At 37.7% G+C, this 18,531-nt stretch overlaps 1 protein-coding gene across 3 annotated transcripts in view; it reads left to right on the top strand.

Annotated features, from left to right (window-relative positions):
* Positions 1-6,730: 6,730 nt before the first annotated feature.
* Positions 6,731-18,531, top strand: part of znf469 (zinc finger protein 469) — a 212,887-nt gene continuing 201,086 nt past the window's right edge. For all 3 annotated transcript variants that reach the window (XM_082540330.1, XM_082540329.1, XM_082540327.1), the window contains exon 1: positions 6,731-7,578. The gene's annotated coding sequence lies outside the window, so the exon portion shown is untranslated. The remainder of the gene's footprint in view (positions 7,579-18,531) is intronic.

Below are 18,531 nucleotides of genomic sequence, written 5' to 3'. Positions count from 1 at the left end.
ACAAACAGACAATCGAAATGAGTCTGAAATGATAGTTGGGGTTTGAGGTCTTGTTTCATGTTGAGCTAATTTATTAGCTATTTTTGAAGTAAATCTGTATCATGTCAACATCAATAAGTGTAGGATTAGGCTACTGTACTGTCAGGAACCTTAACAAAATACAGAGCAAACATAAGCTTTTCCATACACTCGACAGGGTTTTTAGTCCTCATTATAATTTTTAAACTGTGACTGCATTTTTTGTGCCCACTGCGTGTCTATGCCTTTCTTTAAGTAAAGACAAAGGACTCTTATTATTTAGAATGATCCTCAAGAAATGACTAAGAAAAAAAAAGATGAGCGAGACACTCAACTGTGTTGGGGTATGTTTCCCATGGTCAGCATGATGTAATAGTGTATTTTGGAGTGGGGAAAAGAGTTAGGCGACAAAATGAACTCGATAAAACAACATTCATAGTCTTGGCTGCTTCCTTTTGTTTCCTTTCAGTCTGTTGCTGTGTTTGAGTCCTTTCACACAGCCCCATCTTGTACATTCCCCTCACTGCTTCTCCCACGTCTTGCTCTTCTCCCACTCAACTTGTGTTTTCTTTTCCTTTTGGAAGTTGCATTGAAGTTATGCACTAAGCTGGGCTAAAATTTCATGGGATAGTCAGGTGAGTGCATCCCTTGCCATAGCTGAGTTGAAATGCTGGCACAACCCCCTGCTCACAGTGAGCCCTCCATTAAATCTTGGACTTGGAACGGGATAGACCTTGCTCTTCACTTTTACAACTATGGACTCTATTCAGGAGCTGGAATTGGTACCATAACTATGGGCTCTCTCATGGGCTGCCTCTAAGATAACCTGCTGACAACTGAAGCAAATGATAGATGGAGAGATGCGATTGTCTGGAAAGGGAATGTGTGTTTAGAGAGGAGGAGAGGAGTGACAGGCAGAGAGCAGGCGTGTATCTTTCCCTTTTTTCTCAGCAGCTCTGTGTTCACCTGCAGAGACAGTGGGTCTGCTGGCATCTGCTCTTTGTCTACATCATCCACAGGCAGGCGTCCCTTAGGATGTTCAGCAATGAGTGAAGATCATATTTGGATCAAAAATTTCTAAACCATGTGTGTTAATGACAAATGCAGATGTAAATCTGTCTCACATTCACTCTACTCCAAAAGGTCACAGGTAAGGCTTTTAGAAACATCTCAGTCCTTTGAATTGGTTTCTGTTACGCATGAACAGAGAAAAAATATTTTTATAGATGAAATTGTGGGGATTCTGGGTGGATGTATCACTGTGTTGGACCAGAGTCAGGAGCATGGCTGCTGTTATATACATCATAAAACAGCACGAGCTTCTAAATGTCAGTTTTTATTGGTTGAAGGTCTAAAAATTGAAGCTTTATTCATTATTTAAACAGACTATATAAAAAGAGAAGTTGCTAATAAGAGCTGTTTGACAGGCTTGCAGTAGGTATTATCCGCAATATATCGTAATATAAAAGAAAGGGATCCACATACACTCACTGCTGTTTTATAAGTTGCAGGTTTCTAGTGCTGGGTTTTATTCCCCTTTTACCTTCAGGACAGTCTTAATTCTTTGTTGCGCATATTTAACAAGGTGGTGAAATGGTCATAAATGGATGAACATGATCAGCAATAATATTTAGGTACATCGTGGTGCTTAAACAGTGCTCAGATGGTACTAAAACATCCAAAGCCTGCTAAGAAAATAACCACTACACTATTACACCACCAGCAGCAGCCTGAGCCACTGAGGATAGATCCACACTTTCATGTTTTTGCACCAACTTCTAAATACCACATCTGAATGTTACAGCAGAAATTAAGACTCATCAGACCAGGCTATAGTTTTTAAATTATCTGTTGTTTAATCCAAATTGGAGCATCAGTTTCCTGTTCTTAGCTGACAGGTGTGCCATCCAGGATGATCTTCTGCCAGAGCCCATCTGCTTCAAGGTCCAAGATGTTGTGCGTTCAGAGATGCACTTGTGCATATTTTGATTGTAACTATTTAAGTTACCTTCCTATCCTCTGACATCAATGTTTTTGTAACATCTTCTTTAAATCCTAGATATGTTTGTGTGGGAAATTTTCAGTAGTCAGCAATTTCTGGAACCAACCAGACCATCTGACACCAAACACCATGAGATGGTCAACATCACTTTTTTCATTTTTTTAAAATTTCCACTCTGTTGCTTAGCTTGAACTTAAGCAGATCATCTCGCTCATGTCTACGAGCACAAATGCATTGTTCTGTTGCATTCGTTTAGAATATGTAAACAGTATACAGAAAGTAATTTAGAAAGAAATACACAAAAATAAAGCAAAAATACACAACAATATAGCTTCACATTTGCTGCTTTAGTTTACACATACAAAGTGGGAAGAAGTGCAAACTTATAAGTTATTATTTATCCAGCTTTCTTATTGATATAAACCTCAAAAACAACAACATAAATATTTATTAGTGCAAAGAATTTAGACACTATGTGAAATACAAAATACAGTTGTGTATAGTTTTTACAATTCCATAATTTTACATCCATACATCAAAGACAAATACCTCCAATTTTGGAATGCTGATTGCGAAATCTGAGCAAACACAGAATAACAACTAAATAAACCTTGTGAAGTGACAGCAATGCTAACCAACTATATAGTCACCCTATATCTCTTTAAGGCACCCTCTGACTTCTATATTGTGTCTGTTCCTCATGTGTATCATACTGGTGTCAAGCCAGCCTCCAATTCGAGACTTGCAGTCAAGCCAGCCTCCAGTTTGTTTTACGTTCCCTGTGTATTCAAAGTATTACGGGAATGGATGTGGAAACCGGATTTCAAAATAAAAGCCAACTTCGAGTGAATTAACAGGTATGTTAAGAACATAATAACATATAATTTAGGCTTTTTTTTTTTTTTACAAACTCTAATGTTAGATCTATATGACACAGCCTTGTACCCTAATTGTGCCCTGTCACTATCAAGGCCATCTTATTTTGGATTTCAAAGTAAAAGCCCTGTGAATCTTCATTTTTGAACTACTCTTTCAATGACTTAATAATGCTCTTAAAAGCAAAAGTCGTATTTCCAAATACTATTTGAACTTTATATCAACACTTTCCAACCACAGTCTTTTTACAGTGATACCATATCAATATCAAGTCAGTCTGATTTTGCCTTTCATAGTAATGGCCCTTTGAAATTGTCCATAATTGACTTAATCTTCTAACGATTCAAAATGCTCTAAAATGAAAAATTCTTGTTTCCACAGGGTAATTCCACCTTAGATCAACAGTATACAGCCCCACAGTGATACCATATCAATATCAAGTCATTCTGATTATGCCTTCCAAAATAAAAGCCTTTTTAAATTGTCCATAATTGACCTAACTTTCAGTGATTTCAAAATGTTTTAAAATGGAAATTTCCTGTTTCCACAGGGTAATTCCACTCCAGATCAACAGTATACAACCTCACGATGTTACCATATCAATATCAAGACATTCTGATATTGCTTTAAAAAATAAAAGCATTTTCAAACTGCCCATATCTGAGTTGCTCCTGGAACAATTTCAAAATGCTCTAAAATGGCACATTCCTGTTTCCACAGGGTAATTCCACCTTAGATCAACAGTATACAGCCCCACAGTGATACCATATCAATATCAAGTCATTCTGATTATGCCTTCCAAAATAAAAGACTTTTTAAATTGTCCATAATTGACCTAACTTTCAGTGATTTCAAAATGCTCTAAAATGGAAATTTCCTGTTTCCACAGGGTAATTCCACTTTAGATCAACAGTATACAGCCCCACAGTGATACCATATTAATATCAAGTCATTCTGATTTTGCCTTCCAAAGTAAAAGCCTTTTCAAATTGTCCACAATTGACCTAACTTTCAGTGATTTCAAAATGCTCTAAAATGGAAATTTCGTGTTTCCACAGGATAATTCTACTCCAGATCAACAGTATACAGCCCCACAGTGATACCATATTAATATCAAGTCATTCTGATTTTGCCTTCCAAAATAAAAGACTTTTCAAATTGCCAAGATACGACCTACTCTTTTAAAGATTTCAAAATGCTCTAAAAGTGAAAATTGCTGTTTCCACAGGATAATTTCACTTTAGGTCAACAGTATACAACCTCACGATGTTACCATATCAATTTCAAGTAATTCTGATTATGCCTTCCAAAATAATGGCCTGTTGAAAATGCCCATAATTTACCTAACTTTCAATGATTTCAGAATGCTCTAAAAAGGAAGATTTCAGTTTCCACAGGGTAATTCCACTTTAGATCAACAGTATACAACCTCACGATGTTACCATGTCAATTTCAAGTCAGTCTGATTTTGCTTTTCAAAATAAAAGCTTTTTCAATTTGCCCATATATGACTTACTCTTGGAGCGAATTCAAAATGCTCTAAGATGGAAAATTGCTGTTTCCACAGCATAATTCCACTTTAGATCAATAGTATCCAACCCCACAGTGATACCATATCAATATCAAATCAGTCTGATGTTGCCTTCCAAAATAAAAGACTTTTCAAATTGCCGATATACGACCTACTCTTTTAAAGAATTCAGAACGCTCTAAAAATGAAACTTGCTCTTTCCACAGGATGAATCCATGTTAGATCAAAAGTGTACATCCACACCATGGTACTACTTCAATTTCAAGTCATTCTGATTTTGCCTTCCAAAATAATGGCCTGTTGAAAATGCCAATAACTTACCTAACTTTCAGTGATTTCGGAATGCTCTAAAAAGGAAATTTTCTGTTTCCACAGAATAATTTCACTTTAAATCAACAGTATACAACCCCACAGAGATACGATGTTAAGATCAAGTCACTCTGATTTTGCCTTCCAAAATAAAAGTATTTTCAAATTGCCCGTAGACGACCTACTCGTTTAACGATTTCAAAATGCTCTTAAATTGAAAGATGCTGTTTCCACAGGATAATTCCACTTTAGATCAACAGTATCCAACCCGACAGTAAAACCATGTAAATTTCATGTTGGTCTGATTTCGCCTTTCAAATTAATGGCCCGTCGAATTTGTCCATATGTGATATACTCTTTCAATTATTTCAGAATGTTTTAAAAATGAAAATTGCTGTTTCAACACATATTGGGTTTTCATTTTGAAAAGCAAAATCAGACTCAATTGATTATGACAGAATTGAATCATAAAGATGATGTAAAAGGAAGCTGAAATTGCCACTAGGTTGTAATTGATAGTACGTTTATATTTTAAGTCTGTGGAAAGATGTCATTCTAAATAAAGAAATTACAAAACAGCTTGCAAACCAACCATGACATCTTTCCACAGACTTAAAATATAAACGTACTATCAATTACAACCTAGTGGCAATTTCAGCTTCCTTTTACATCATCTTTATGATTCAATTCTGTCATAATCAATTGAGTCTGATTTTGCTTTTCAAAATGAAAACCCAATATGTGTTGAAACAGCAATTTTCATTTTTAAAACATTCTGAAATAATTGAAAGAGTATATCACATATGGACAAATTCGACGGGCCATTAATTTGAAAGGCGAAATCAGACCAACATGAAATTTACATGGTTTTACTGTCGGGTTGGATACTGTTGATCTAAAGTGGAATTATCCTGTGGAAACTGAAATCTTCCTTTTTAGAGCATTCTGAAATCACTGAAAGTTAGGTAAATTATGGGCATTTTCAACAGGCCATTATTTTGGAAGGCAAAATCAGAATTACTTGAAATTGATATGGTAACATCGTGAGGTTGTATACTGTTGACCTAAAGTGAAATTATCCTGTGGAAACAGCAATTTTCACTTTTAGAGCATTTTGAAATCTTTAAAAGAGTAGGTCGTATCTTGGCAATTTGAAAAGTCTTTTATTTTGAAAGGCAAAATCAGAATGACTTGATATTAATATGGTATCACTGTGGGGCTGTATACTGTTGATCTAAAGTGGAATTACCCTGTGGAAACAGGAATGTGCCATTTTAGAGCATTTTGAAATTGTTCCAGGAGCAACTCAGATATGGGCAGTTTGAAAATGCTTTTATTTTTTAAAGCAATATCAGAATGTCTTGATATTGATATGGTAACATCGTGAGGTTGTATACTGTTGATCTGGAGTGGAATTACCCTGTGGAAACAGGAAATTTCCATTTTAAAACATTTTGAAATCACTGAAAGTTAGGTCAATTATGGACAATTTAAAAAGGCTTTTATTTTGGAAGGCATAATCAGAATGACTTGATATTGATATGGTATCACTGTGGGGCTGTATACTGTTGATCTAAGGTGGAATTACCCTGTGGAAACAAGAATTTTTCATTTTAGAGCATTTTGAATCGTTAGAAAATTAAGTCAATTATGGACAATTTCAAAGGGCCATTACTATGAAAGGCAAAATCAGACTGACTTGATATTGATATGGTATCACTGTAAAAAGACTGTGGTTGGAAAGTGTTGATATAAAGTTCAAATAGTATTTGGAAATACGACTTTTGCTTTTAAGAGCATTATTAAGTCATTGAAAGAGTAGTTCAAAAATGAAGATTCACAGGGCTTTTACTTTGAAATCCAAAATAAGATGGCCTTGATAGTGACAGGGCACAATTAGGGTACAAGGCTGTGTCATATAGATCTAACATTAGAGTTTGTAAAAAAAAAAAAAAAGCCTAAATTATATGTTATTATGTTCTTAACATACCTGTTAATTCACTCGAAGTTGGCTTTTATTTTGAAATCCGGTTTCCACATCCATTCCCGTAATACTTTGAATACACAGGGAACGTAAAACAAACTGGAGGCTGGCTTGACTGCAAGTCTCGAATTGGAGGCTGGCTTGACACAAGTTGTATAATATATGATCAGTCCTACATGCTATTTTACTATTTCACTCTCTCGAGACCCCCCTGATCATTCAAAGACCAGTATGTAGAGTTTTAGAACTTCCAAAAGTCTGACTTCTGTCAGCACGTTCAGTTTCATACTTTCAAGACTGCACAAAACCACAATTTTCCTTGATTCAAGTAACCCACACATGTGCGTCTAGAATTAATGTTAATGGGTCACTCAAGAACAATCAATCAAATTTCAGGCACCAGACTGACATTTTTGATGTTGTCAAAAGCCAAAAAGAGTCAAATCTGACCAGAACAGTTTGTAAGGGTTAAAATGGCCACGAGAAGTTCAGGTGCCGTTGGTAAATCACAGAGAGAGAGAGAGAAAAGAAAAGAAAAAAGCCCGCAAGGATTAAGAACCATGTAAAGATTGTTCAGTTTCAAAGACTGGATGGTATTTTATTGAGACAGCATAGGGAACTCCCTGAATCGTGAAAAATAGTCAAACCTTTGAGGAGAAGTGGGTGCCGCAGAGTCCAGCCGAAGCTGCCTGAATGGGAGGTCCTCCTTTAGTTTGGGGACCAGATGTGTGAGAGAGGAGGGGTACAGAGGCAACCAGACAACAGCTACAAAATACTTCCTAGTTTCTCTAAAGAAACTGCATAAGTTGGCAGCTCAGACCTTCGGCTGAACGCACGCATCTGATATCAGCTTCAGAGGTAAGTTAGATAATTCCACGGCCGTTTGTATACTGATTACTGAAATGCGCATTACGTCGTTGCCCTGAAGGTGAACCGAGGACGTGATGACGTGAGGGGGTAACTGCTTTTGACAGACCCAGGGTGTATGATGTCTGAGCTGCTTTTCTGCTGTTCTCTTTATGGTAGTTGCTTCTACTTGACCGCCTACATTCATTCAAAAGCAGTAATTCCAAAAACGAGCGCAAATGTTGTGGCGCGTCATAGCACTTTGGCACAGTGTGCAGTCATCAGATACAGACTGTTAACGTCTAGGAGTGCGCAGCAGGTGCGCCATGTCACCTAAAAATAGACAAACAAAGCTGTAATGAGCTTTAACAGCAGTGATTTAAACGCGTTAAAGTGGAGGCAGTTTCGTTGTACTGTCAGTAATCAACTACATATACACAACTGACAAGTTGTTGTTGTTTTTGTAAGTTTTTTTGTTTGTTTTTTTTAAAATACTCGCATAAAAGAGATCACATTTAATGTGATATTAGCATTGTTTTATGTGTGTTTTTGTGCTGTTAGTATGGGTGAGCTGGTTGCAAGAAATCATCAGAGTTGACTCAGAAGCTTTGCCTGTTTTATGAGCTACAGTGCCATAACCATCAAACCTTTCTTGCATATATTAAACGTCTCAGCCGGATTAATTTATTCTGTAAGGTCTGCGGTTCGTTTGAGCAAGTTACTTTAACATTTTTATTAGCACTGAATGGCATCATAGTAAAATTTCATTATGTTAGTTATGGAGGGCCTACTGTTTAACTTAAGCTGCAGGGAACTTAATAAGATCAACATTGCCTCATTCCACGTAACAAGATTTATGGAAAGACTTTCATTCAGCAAACTATTTTTATGGATTAATATGAATAGCCTAGGCTGTTCTATTATATTTGCATCCAGTACAGTGAAAAATCTGGAACGTTGAATCTAATGCTGTGACTCTGGCACTCTTGTGGATCAGGATAAGAAAATTTACTGAATGTACCCTTTTCATTGAACACAAATGTAAGTACTCTGAGATGACCCCTTTGATTTCCCTTCTCTTATCTTTGTTATGGTTACAAATATGATTATGCCAAAGATGGCATGCAGTACATGGATTTGTCTGGAGCCACAATTGGCTGATGTCTCAGAGCATGATTTTCTTGGGTTCGACTGATTCAAAAGGTCAGGCCAGGAAAACAGGGACTCAGAGGTTTCGGGGACAGTTGAACACCCATCTCTGATCCTTCATCCCACCATCTCTGGTTAAAATCACCCATCAACCTATAATGTCACTCTGTATGTGTGAGTGTATGTGGCTGGCTCGCATGAATTTACAGTGTGTTAGTGTGTATCCAGGGGCAAGAGTGTTTATGAGGCTTAATAAATTGAGCTACTTGCCTCCTATCCGAGCATTAATGTCGACCAGAAACGTTCCTTTTGGTATTCTGCGGATGTGCTACAAGCTTCGAGCCCAAGGCCGAGTCATTTGTTAGCTTACTTGATCCCAGTTTGCACAAAACAGCTTGCCACCAGAGTCACTAAAAGTTGAGATAAAGGAAAGCCTTGTTCAGTATTTGAACATATTCCAGGCTAGAATGAGCATAGAGATTTCACATTCAAAGATAATGCAGAAATGGAGCGATCAACAGAATCTGCATGTGTTACTTAAGTGTAGAGGGGAGACGAGACAGAGAGGATCTTGGGATAAAAGATTAAGACAGATATGAGTTTTGGGAAAGAGACAGGGAAAAGGAAGAGAACAGCTACACTGCAGCATGTTTTCTATATAAGAAAAATAGTACAATAAGACATCTTACCATAACAAAGCCTACATGTTTACAAGTAATGGCAGATGTTTTCAAAACAGCTGGCAGATGTTTAGTATAGAAATCATCTTGTAATAACTAATGAGCATTACAATTTACGAAGTTCTTACAAGAAGTTATGGTCAGCTACTTAATAGGGGGAGAAAGGGGGAGTAAGAGTTTTAACTTAGACGACACATGATGCAGTAACAGCCCATGATGCAACAGCCTTTTAAACAAACACGGTCACTTGTAAAATGAGGGCCAAGCCTCTCTCCGTTAATAAATATCTCACTCCTTAGAACACTCTCAAATAATCTCCTAAATAAATCCAGTTGTCCTCTCTTCAAGCTCTAGACTAACGTGACCTGGATGGTCTCGAGAACCCACACAGACACTCTATTTCCACCCTAAAACACAGACACATTTTTACGGTGAGCCCAATCTGAAAAATATAATTAGCAGTCCTAGGAATAGTTAAGATACCGCAGAACTCTCTGTCAGTGAATACACAACATTTGGCTACTTTATAATAGTAGGATAGCTAATATAATTCTCATGGAAATTAACCAAACTTCAAAGGTTTTCTTGCCAAGACAGAATATTTTGAATATTGAATATTTTTGAATATTGTCCACAGCTGTAATGGTATATTAACTAGATATTGTCAAAAAAAAATTATTTTTCATTAAACTTAGTGTCTTGTTAATAATAACATGCATTCCACCTAAGTGAAGTAATTCAAGGGCCCTGGTATTGTGCCTGTTGGGTCACTTACATAATGCACTCTTTGACATAGACCTCAGATGTTATTTCTGGAATCTGCTGGAGCCATTCTCTCAACTCTTATTATCACTGGGAACAGTCTAGACTTCACTTTTCACATATTTTCCAGTTGTTCTTTCATCCTCTTGTACTTGTCAGTCGTCTTATGCTGCTTCTTTTTGATGGTACTATGAGGTACAATTGTCATATATTCTGCTTCTTGTCAACCACCACTATATTTAGATGGCTAGCCAACAGCTGTTTTTGTCGACAGGCTCTTAGCTCTGCTGCTCTTGGTCACTTCTGCATGGGTTTGTTTCCCAGTGGGACTTTGAAGATCCTTATCCATTCATGGCAAGGATGTTTCTGTACTCTATCTGTTATGGCCCGTCTAAGGGTGGCCAGACCACAACATGATCCATCCTCGTCAGACCTCAAGCTGCCACATCACACAATTGGTACGACTCTACAATGATTTATTTACAATATGTTATTTCATTAGCTGGTTATAACTTCAGGGTGCCAAAACAACAAACAAAGTGAGTCTATATTAAGGATTTACCAAACTTACCTAATCAAAATACACAAACAAAAGAAAGCTATAATGAAAATAAAAGGCAGTCCACCCCTACGAACTCTTTGTTGGGATGAGCTGAGGATGAATGAATGGCAGTCCATGGCAGCTTCAACATATGTCATCTCCAGCTAGATAACCAATCCATCTTCTGGATCCACCAATCACGGAGAGGCACCTGCACACTGAGATTTACATGCTGAACAACAACCCTATGACATCAGTCGTAGCACCTCCTTTCACAAGAATTAACATTCCTCTAAATGTTTAATTCAAAAAGCAAGTTCCAAAGATCTAGACAAGGCATCAGCCAACACATTATTCTTACTATTTTTGTAGTTGAGATGAGATGAGATAGCCTTTATTTGTCAGTTGCAGGTCTTTTGCCCAGTTGATCTGCAAGTCTTCCCCTATCCACAGCCCAAATGACTAGTTGCCTGACTTAAAACCTAAACCTAACTTTACTCCAAGTTTGTCTACCATAATTTAATGATTATTGGGACTAGCTAGACTCTCATGAGAAAAACACAATTGCACATTCTCACAGGTTATGTGTCCCCCCCCCCCCCCCCCCCCCCCGACCTTTCTAACTTCCAGTAAGGGTTCATCTAAGATAATCAGTCATCAATATGTAGGTCCTCTAAGCTAATCTTCATATGCTAAACCAGTATTAAAATCACACAGCAATAAAGACTAGCACCTAAGTCTTTGGTTTGAGTTGCGCATTTGGAAAAGGAACACTAATGGATTCTGATCGGTAAACGCTCGTACAGGCAGCACACTCAATCCAACGTAAACTTCAAAGTTCTGTGAAGCAAATAACAAGGCAAGAGCCTTGTGATCTATACCTTGTTTATTTTCTTGCAAGAGAACAGCTCCTGCACCAAATGAACTGGCATCAACTTCCAGTTCAAAGAGGCGCTAAACGTTTCTCACGGAGAGGCACCCGCACACTGAAATTTGCATACTGAACAATAACCCTACAACATCAGTCATAACACAGGCATAGTCATGCATCGCAGAATGTTTTCTCACATTACTTTGGTCCATATCCCTTGATAAGTTTGTAAACTTGTAGCTTTTCACAAAGTATGATTTGTTTACCACCAAAGATCTAAAACGCATCCCTAGAAATCATGTGAGAATGTTCAGTTTGCCTATTGGCCAAAGTTGTCTTGGGTGAAGGCAAAGTTTTATGCTCTGGATTAGTGGACAACACTGGAGAATTTACTTCCAATATTCGTATTTATCTAGGCAATTTTGTTCTTTTTATGTCTAATTGCTACAGTTTGTGTACTCTATGTGTCTGTCTTACTCTCCTGCACGCCAAAGCATACCTGGCTTGCAAACTTGCAAACCTCTTTTGATTGGAACTGGATTGAGACTGCCTTCTCCAAAGGGTTCCAAAGGGTGTTTTTACAGTGTTTTACATCTCTATAAATGAACTGCATCAAGTGGGAAATTGAAGCAGAGTTTAATTTAAACGTACTAAACAACTCAGGTGTGAAAACACCCTCAGTGTTCATGGCTTTGGTTGGTCTACAGTTGGGAACCTTTTCACACCAAGTGACTGTTCCTCAGAAAGACCGACTAAATTTGATGTTTTTTCAGCTTTTATTTATTTTTTCTCAAAATTTATTTGTATAACATTGTTTATTGGGAACATTTTTTTTAACTCTAAGTCATTCCCAAAATCTGGTTTTCTTCACTTATTGGTCATGATTAGTACACACTGTTCATCTCTAATCATCCTCTGATCTGCTTCCTGTCACATCACGTTGCTCTATTAATTTTCCCTAACAACCTCCAGAAGGTGTGTGGCAAAATTGAAAAGAAAACTAGAAACAGATCCTCATTAAATCACTCACAGTCAAGTATATCACATGCTTGGTTTTATTTAGGAACAGAGGAAAGCGGATGTGATGTGAACTTCTTTGCTCAGACTGTTTATTGGCTCAAGTGTTGGTGTTCAGGTCCAATCGGGGGTTTTGTGCATTCTTGATGATTATGGTGGAAGTGGAGGGGCAGGGCGGAGGGGGGTAACTTTCCAACTCTGACAGTTATGTATGCAATCAGTGCTGAACAAGAACCTTTTCATTTTAGGGATGCGCCCTGCCTGAATAGCTCAGCACAGCCGAAGAGAATTAGGTGAATGCTGTTGCACCCAGCTGTGCCTTGGATCAGCAATAGTTTAGTGCAATTACAAAGTAAGAGACAAGATCAGGAAACACCCAAAGGCTGTGCTGTCACTGCTGAGCAACGTGATGAAGTGAGTATGGATGGTAGTGGACCCCAGAAGACCGAGGGATGAATCAAATGTTAACAAGGAGGAATAAAAGAAAAAATGAAAACCAAAAACTTCGGATCTTGCTTTAAAGAACACTTCACATGACATCAGTCATTTCTTGCAAGGAAAAAAGGTGGCACGAGGTCATTGCACAATGACATGCATAATAATGTTTGATCGTCACTGATAATGTTATGATTATCAAAGATCAATGTAGTAACAGTGACATTTTGCAGTGTATGATACAATTAGCACTGAAGTTGTTGGTTTGTGTGTTGGATGGTCATTTGTTATGAAAGTGATTCTCCAGCATCTGGTTCAGCTCTTCATGATCATGTGATCTGTGGGTAAAATAGTTTGGTGCAAGCACACGCACCGACACATCTGTTTTATTCATGTTGTGGGACATTACATTGACTTATATTCATTTCCTGGCATCTTCCCCTATCCACAGCCCAAATGACTAGTTGCCTGACTTAAAACCTAAACCTAACTTTACTCCAAGTTTGTCTACCATAATTTAATGATTATTGGGACTAGCTAGACTCTCATGAGAAAAACACAATTGCACATTCTCACAGGTTATGTGTTTTTTTTCCCCCTGACCTTTCTAACTTCCAGTAAGGGTTCATCTAAGATAATCAGTCATCGATATGTAGGTCCTCTAAGCTAATCTTCATATGCTAAACCAGTATTAAATTAACCAAATTGAATGCACCACATAGAGCCTAGTGTATTTGTCGATCCTTATCCTGCCTTCTTCATCTCTACTTCCCAATAATGCTTTGTACAAATGCACAAAAACCTCAGTGGTTAATAGCTTGCTGTTAAAGTTATGATAGATACACCCTGCAGTGAAATCAGGAGGGGATTAATTACACTTTCAGGATGTAATTGCTGGAGTCATTCATTACAATTAGGTCACAAAGCGGTTATTGATGTTGTGTTGAGATCAATTTGCCGTCAGAGATAGCAGATGTGAATTAGAGGAATGAACGAGAAGTGAGCGTTAGTGAACTGGCTCTCTCTTTGCCTTTGAAACATTCCTAGCGACAATGCAGCGAGTGCTACCTGAAGAAATATTGACAGAAACATGACAGTGGATTCCTGAGAATGTGTGCTAGCTGTACTGTCTGTGTATGAGTGCCTGACAGGGGTGCCAGTTTATATTACTCTCCTGTGTCTTTTTACATTATCTTTATATTTTAATATAAAATAATGGCATTATTTGTGAGCTATGTCTTTTGGCTTTCTGTTAGTCAAGTGTGGGATATTGATCTGGGCGGTTAAATAGCACAGGTACACTTCAGGGACAACAATGAGACAATTGTCAGTGCAGGCTTTCAGCTTTAACGAAACTGTTGTAATAAATATTTTGGAATTACAGTCATTTTTCTGCACAACCTCCCGATGTTAGAGGCTCAAAAGTAATAATATAATATAATATAACTTTAAATAAATAAACCTGAAGCCTAAAAAACCACCTGCATTTGAGGATTATGCTTTTCTTGCGCTTTACTGCATTCAACTTCAGTTGCTGCTCATTTGTGGATCTCTTTGTCTTCAGTTCTGTCTTCAGTACCTGAAAAGCTCTGTTCTTCTGAGATGAGGTGACTGACTTGGGTATTGAAGAACATCTAGTTTCTTTGACTTGAGAAGCTAGTAAGCTTTAGGTCATTATTCATTTGTATTCTTTTAACAGCATTTGTTTAAATCTGACTAAAGAGTATAGCCTGATCTTGATGCTTCTATTAGCAGTCACATCATCAAAGGACATTACTGCCCAATCCCCACTGGTATCCCTGCGCCCACCATGTTTGACAGAAAATGTGATACGCGTTGGATCATGAGCTCTTTCTTTCCTTCTCTGTACATTCTACATACAAGTTAATTTTCAGTCCAAATACATTTGATTTGTTTTGCACATTTTTGTAAATCCTCTGTGTTTGTATTCATGAATGCTTCTCTTAGTTGTACAATTTGACAGTGATATGCCTACCTTCTTAAATGTCTTCTTGGCTTAGTTAGATTGTGATGTTAATTTTCTTAACCAAGGAAAGAATTCAGTGGCTTCTGTGGAGTCCCAGGCATTTTGGTGTTGCTGAGCTGGCCAGTGCAGTCCTTCATTTTCAATATCTCTATGGACCACATATTGAGATTTCCAGAGAACAGCTACCGGATACAAGTTAAGTGCCTGAATCAAATCCAAATCTTTTCCCTGATGAATTTCTCCTGAAATGCCTTGAAACTGACAGTTCATTGTCCAGTTAATTTTGAGCCTCTTGAAAATTTGATACTATGTAAAATAATTTCTGTAATGAAAACATTTGCTACACCCCTTGAATCAAAGGTGAAAATCTGCACTTCCACCACTTCTTTATTATTGATTATTGAAACACCCAAAACACATCTGTTTTTTTGTACAGAGGAAAATTTGAAAACTTTGTGTCATTGCTCAGCAAATTATGGACCTAACTGTAATTATGTAATATAAACGAAGTAAATTGAACGGAGACTCAGTGACTGTTTTTCTAAATTCTTTCACTGTGTCCTGCACCCAAATTCAATATGCTGTTTTGCATACTTGCTTCTAAAACTGTGGGCTTAAGAATTTCTGATGATTGTTTCTATTTTATTGTTTATTATTTGAAGTTGGCAGGTTTGGTTTGGTTGGTTTGGAAGCACATGCATTATGTATTTTATTAGACATTTTGCAGTTTTGCGGAAAATGCAGTAACCGACAGTAATATCAAACAGATTATAGTGCAAACAATGGTGTCATTCTAAAACGAAATCAAAAAATGGGTCTGCTGGATTCTTCATATAGACTCAGAGCAGTCCATGTGATCGTAATGGTTTATTAGATTCTAAAAAGCAGCATTTTATCTTTGTTCGTCTTATTCATTGATCTATGTTTTGTTTATAAATTTAGCCACATTACATCATTGTAGAACTGAATTACTGTGTAAACAGTAGTTCTGGATTATATTTAATATTACCGTACAACAGAGGTATTAACATTTATATCTTATGATAAGACATCTGATCTAGGTCATTATTGACTAGGACCTCCACTCCGGGGCTTAAAATCAGAAGTCACTGCTTGTGCTGAGTGATTGCATTTTGATTAGACAGATCTCGGTCATTATTGTTTCAGTTCTGACAGAACTGTTGCTGCGCGTGTGTGTGTGTGTGTGTGTGTGTGTGTGTGTGTGTGTGTGTGTGTGTGTGTGCGTGCGTGTGTATTAGTTCAATATATCAATTCTGCTCTTTCTGCTATGCATGCTTTCACATTTTAGGCCCACACAGGGCTATAGCATCTGCTGTTGTGTTAGGGGCTCATATGTCTCGAGGAGCTTAAATGGCCTTAGAGTTCCCTGGAATCAGATGAAGATGATGAGGAAGATGATGAGGGGGTTGAGACTGTGAAGGGGGAATAGAGGAACATGCTGGGCAGATTTAGGAGATTTTCGAAGACACATCCATGGGCTTGTTCAGTACTGCTGACAGAAATTTGGACCATGTATGTATAGATCTACTGTAAAAACTGAAACGGAACAAAGAAAAAAAAAACATACATGGAAAAAACCAACCAGCTGCAGAGGATTTTTTAAAATAAGGGATGTTTTGTGTCAACTTAGGTTAGCAACATTAAGTTTGTCCAATTTGGTACTCAGATCTGCTCATGTTCTCATACGGGTGAGTTTGGATCTGGTGATCCCAGGGTGCATAACTGACCATCATTACCACATGTAAGGACAGTGGATCCATATTTTAACACACAAATGCAAAATATAACTTTATAAAATTAGTGCAGTGCAATGGCTGACCATCGTTTCTGACATAAATTAGGTGAATTTTACACTTGCCATGTGTATAAGTGAGCAAATACATTTAGTTCCCTCACTAAAATGTGATTTGTTCCTAATTACTCCAAGCACCATGGTGCAGGGCCATGTCAGCTTACATTCTTTACACCAAATTGTTTATTTAATTTCTTGGATCATTTCATCAACATCTTGGCAAGACTGGTGCACTTGGCAGTTCTCAGAGTTGGAATGAGTACTTCCAATCCTTGAGAACTAACACCTACGCATACACAGTGGCCTTAGTTACCTTGGATAATTTACGAACGGTTATCTGAAGTGTTTTCAACTTAAGAATTTTGGTTGATTGCACTACATTTTCATAAATGTTGTTCGGAAATATTTCAAATGTAAAATGACTGTTAGAATAACATGTTTGATGTTAGGCTTTCTATGGCGCTTCCAGCCAAAGTACATACATCTCTATGCACGCATTTTCTGTGTTCTCTGAAGGCATTGCAGGTCTCTACTTTCTTCTGCATTTGTGTTTAGCTTCTGGGAAGAATGGATCATTCATTGGTTAGGATCTATTTAATGGCAAGAAGCTCAGGGTCAATTCAGAATAGCGATTCATTGATAATTCTTTAAGACAGGACGTGCTTCATATCCATAATAAACACGAGAGGTTTGGCTGTTCCCAACCAAACCAAACATCTGCCTAAATGATCTATGTCAGGAAAAGCACAGAAGAAGTGGCAAAAACAGCTGTGGGTGTTCTCGAACACACAAGAAAACACAATTTTCCACTGAAAAAGGGGTTGCAGTGTGATACAGTTTATTTAGCTCATCTTTCTGGCTAGCTCTCGTGATGATGGTGGGAAGCCAGAGGCATCAGCGGTGAAGGAAATCCGTAACTTTAGAGAGAAAAAGGAAGATGAGACCTCAGCCTGCCTAAGCCAACTGGGCATTTGACTTTATCTTTTCGTAGTCATTTCTTCTCTGAGTGATAGTAAACAACAAAAAAAGTTAGTATTTTGGCAGGTTAAACAGTTAATCCTGGGAAACTCCTACGTTTTTGACTGGGATCTTGAAGGAGCTGCTGAGAGAATGACTCCATTCCCAGATAACAATGCTTAGCAACCATCTAGCCAGCTAAAATGAGCATGTGAACGCTATCACCAAAGTATGAAGCCAATATCTGATTTCTAGAGCGTGAAACAAACACGCTAGAGCGCTGTCTTTCTGCCTCTATGATTCATTGTAACCTGAGAGACATGTTTGCAATGATTTGATAAGAACAGATTACATCCTCATGTGCAGCCAGTGTTTGTGCCAGTTATTTCTGTCTGTTACTGATACATCTCAGTGTTTGGCCTAGAAAAGGTACACTGTGTACTTCGTGGTCCTTGAAGAAAAAAGTGGGCTTATAGTTAACAGCTTTCCAGTATTACACACTAAGCACAGTCAGCCCACCTTGATTCAATTCTTGTGCATAAAACAGGATAATCCTTCCCCCCCTCCCTCAGTGTAATATCAAAACTATACTGTGGCAGTACAGTTGTCTTGTCATTTCTGTCTGTCACACACTATTCCCAGTAAATTCTATTAGCAGCCATTGTTCTTTGGTATTGTTTGTAAGGTCAGTAAACTGCTAAAACAACAAACACTCTGTTTAGCATGCCTTTGTTGTTTCCTCTTCATCACCTG

This window comes from Aulonocara stuartgranti (assembly GCF_965226115.1).
Source record: "Aulonocara stuartgranti genome assembly, chromosome: 7".
Classification (NCBI taxonomy): Eukaryota; Metazoa; Chordata; class Actinopteri; order Cichliformes; family Cichlidae; genus Aulonocara; species Aulonocara stuartgranti.
This window is presented reverse-complemented; position numbering and strand designations above follow the sequence as displayed.